We start from the raw sequence: 3,490 nt of genomic DNA on the forward strand, positions 1-3,490 counted from the left end.
TTAAAGAGGGCACATTCTGCATGGAGCACTGGGTGTTATGCACAAACAATGAATCATGGAACACTACATCTAAAACTAATGATGTAATGTATGGTGATTAACATAACAATAAAAAAGATAAAAAAAAGAGCCTGGGCATTAAAAATGTAACTATTAGTTAAAATACTTAATAACAGTATTGTAAGGTATAATTTTTATAAAAGTATGCTGCCAAGCTGTAGTAGTCTTAGAAAGAAATGGGTGAGTACAGAAAATAGTCCTCCTATGTTTGTCTCATTAGAAAGAATCTACATGTTGCTATTTCAAAATTTATATCTCAGATCTTTTACACTAGTATTCCCTAAGGAAGTAAAATAGTGAAAAATAAGGAGTATTAGGCATTCATTAAATGCTGACTATGTGGCACTATGTTTTTTGCTTGGAATTCAAATATGAAACACATTTTCCTTACCTTTAAGGATAGTATTTGGGAATAAGCAGAAAAATAGACACATAATTCTAATCCAACATAGTAATTATTAAGTAGGTATGTAAAAAATGTACAAGAGCCTAAATACTCTCTTAGAGCTTCCTATTTCATAACAGCTTATTTTTATTGCTTTAGAAGGTATGCATATTACAACAAAGTTTATAATTTTCCTATGAATTATTTTTCTTTTTGCAAATCAGCCATGAGTTTTAAACAATATATAGGGACAGATACCAAAAGGAATGTATCTGTATCCCATTTGGTAAAATTATATTGCCAACCTTTTCTATTTGGCCTGGAGTTGAATAAAAATAGAATTAGCAGGTATTATACCCAGAGTTTTTTGGCTTGTGCACTCTATGCAACTAGCTGGAAAAATGAGTATGTAAAGGTAAAATCCAGCTCACATTCCACATGTAGATCCAGGCAACTTGGCTTTGGTTCTTGTCCATGAGCTTTATTAAATTCAGGTAAAGATTCCTTATGGACTGATGACATCCCTGAGTTTTAGGGCCTCCATTACTGGGCATGCTATAAGAAGTCTTCCTCCATAAAAATGTCCCAGTGCTTGCTTTGGCAGCACATACACAAAACTGGAATAATACAGAGAGATTGGCATGGTCCCTGTGCAAGAAGGACATGCAAAATTGTAGAAAATTCCGTATTTTTATATCCCTTGTTCATGGACAAGAAGAAGTAATTTGTAAAAATGGCCATACTGCCCAAAGCCATCTACAGATTCAATAAATCTCCATCAAAATGTCAAAGGCATTCTTCACAGAAACGAAAAAATAAATTCTAAAATTTCTATGGAACCAGAGAAGACCCTGAATAGTCAAAACAATCCTAACAAAAAAGAACAAAGCTGGAGGTATCACAGTTCCTGATTTCAAACTATATTACAAAGTCATAGTAATAAAAACAGTAAGGTCCTGGCACAAAAATAAACACACAGACTAAGAGAAAAGAACAGAAGCCCGGAATTAAACTCTAGCATATATGGTTAATTAATATGCACTAAGGGAGCCAATGAGGAAAGGATAATCTCCTCGACAAATGGTGCTGAGAAAACTGGAGAAACACATACAGAACAATGAAATTGGACCCCTATCTCACACCACTCACAAACATTACCTTGAGATGGATCAAAAATATAAACATAAGAATTGATACCATAAAACTCCTAGGAGAAAACATAAGAAAGAAGCTCATCAGTATTGGTCTTGGCAATGATTTTTTCTTTGGTTATGATGCCAAAAGTACAAACAATGAAAGCAAAAGTCAACAAATGGGAATACACCAAACTCAAAAACTCCTGCACAGAAAAAGAAACAAAATGAAAAGACAATCTACAGAATAGAAGAAAAATTTCCCAAATGATATATTGGATAAGGGGTTAATGTCCAAAATATATAGCAAATGCACAGAACTTAATGATAAAAAGTATCTGATTTAAAAATTGGCAGAAGAACCAAAACATTTTTCCAAAGAGGACATCAAAAAGTTCAACAGGCACATGAACCGATGCTCAGCATCACTAATCACCAGGGAAATGCCAATCAAAACCACAATGAGATTTTCACCTCATACCTATTAGACGGTCTATCATCAAGAGGTCAAGAACAACAGGTGCTGGTGAGGATATGGTGAAAAGGAACCCTTATATGCTGTTTGTGGGAATGTAAATTGATCTAAACACCATGGAAAACAATATGCACATTCTTCAAAAAATTAAAAATATAGGTCTACCATATGATCTGGCAAATCCACTTTTGGGTATATACCCAAAGAAAACGAAAACAGAATTTCAAAGAGATATATGTACTCCCATGTTTATCACAGCATTACTCACAGTAACTGAGAAATGGAAACAACATATCAATGCATCAAAAACATATGGTGGGCATGTGTATAACATATATATAATATTACTCAGCCATGAGAAAGGTGGGTATCTTGCCATTTGCCACAACATGATTGGGACTTGAGCACATTATGCTAAGCTAGGTAGGTCAGACAGAGAAAGGGAAGTACTATGTGATATCACTTATACATGGAATCAGAAAAAAATCAAACCTGTAAAAAAATAGAGGGTAAAATGGCAGTTACCAGAAGATGGGGGCTAGGGAGATAAGACTGATAGTGTTTAAAGGTACAAACTTGTAATGAGTAGTAAATAAGCTATAGAGACATAACGTACAGTATAATGAATGTAGACAATACTATTATACTATAATTATGTAATGTGAGAAATAATACCACAATGCCAATCATATTATTATAATAAATTGAAGTAGCATACCGTATACCTTAAATTCACACAATGTTACACGTGACATCCATTCAATAAAAAAAGACACATATATTAACAAAACAGAGTGCTCAAAAATAAACCCACACATATATGGTCAATTAACTTGTGAAAAGGGAGACAAAAAAATACAATGGGAAAAGGACACTCTCTTCAATAAATGGTGTTGAGAAAACTGGACACTTATCTTACACCATACACATAAACATCAACTGAAACTGGATTAAAGGCTTTACATATCTACCTAGCGTAATTAGACTTCATATCACACCACTTCATGCAAACTGTAGGAATCACAAACAGTGTAATTCTTTCATACTCTAACACAAACTGTATGCAAAATACCTTCTCCTGATTTCCTTGGTATGATCAGACATACTGGAAGGCTTAAAAATTAAGTGCAGATAAGAGAATTGTTAGACAGTGGCTTGCTTTAAAACTACCCTGCCCCAGAGTATGAAGACCCTGTTCTACGGTGGACAGTCTTAAGATAGTCAAACACTGGACTCAAAGATTGGCAGGCCCCAGAAGCAACTTCTCTGGATTTCTTATTTCCCTTCCTTCTCTTCGCCGGCCTCTTCCCACAGGACACTATTTCATATTCCAACATCAAGGTATCCTTGTTGTATTAATAAAAATGCTCTGAAGCCTCAAGAAGATCAAGAAATACAAATATTCTACCAAGGGCTTCCCTGATCTCCAGTTTCTAA

The 3,490-nt window shown here is 34.4% G+C and overlaps 1 non-coding gene across 1 annotated transcript; it reads left to right on the plus strand.

Annotated features, from left to right (window-relative positions):
• The first annotated feature begins 1,033 nt into the window (after positions 1-1,033).
• On the plus strand, positions 1,034-1,138 carry LOC123836557 (U6 spliceosomal RNA). The gene has a single exon (XR_006788980.1). It is a non-coding gene; the product is annotated as a U6 spliceosomal RNA (small nuclear RNA).
• Positions 1,139-3,490: the final 2,352 nt, after the last annotated feature.

The sequence above is a fragment of the Mirounga angustirostris genome, unplaced genomic scaffold, assembly GCF_029215605.1.
Source record: "Mirounga angustirostris isolate CCGP_5_RB_7025 unplaced genomic scaffold, mMirAng1.0.hap1 SCAF_7, whole genome shotgun sequence".
Taxonomy (NCBI): Eukaryota; Metazoa; Chordata; class Mammalia; order Carnivora; family Phocidae; genus Mirounga; species Mirounga angustirostris.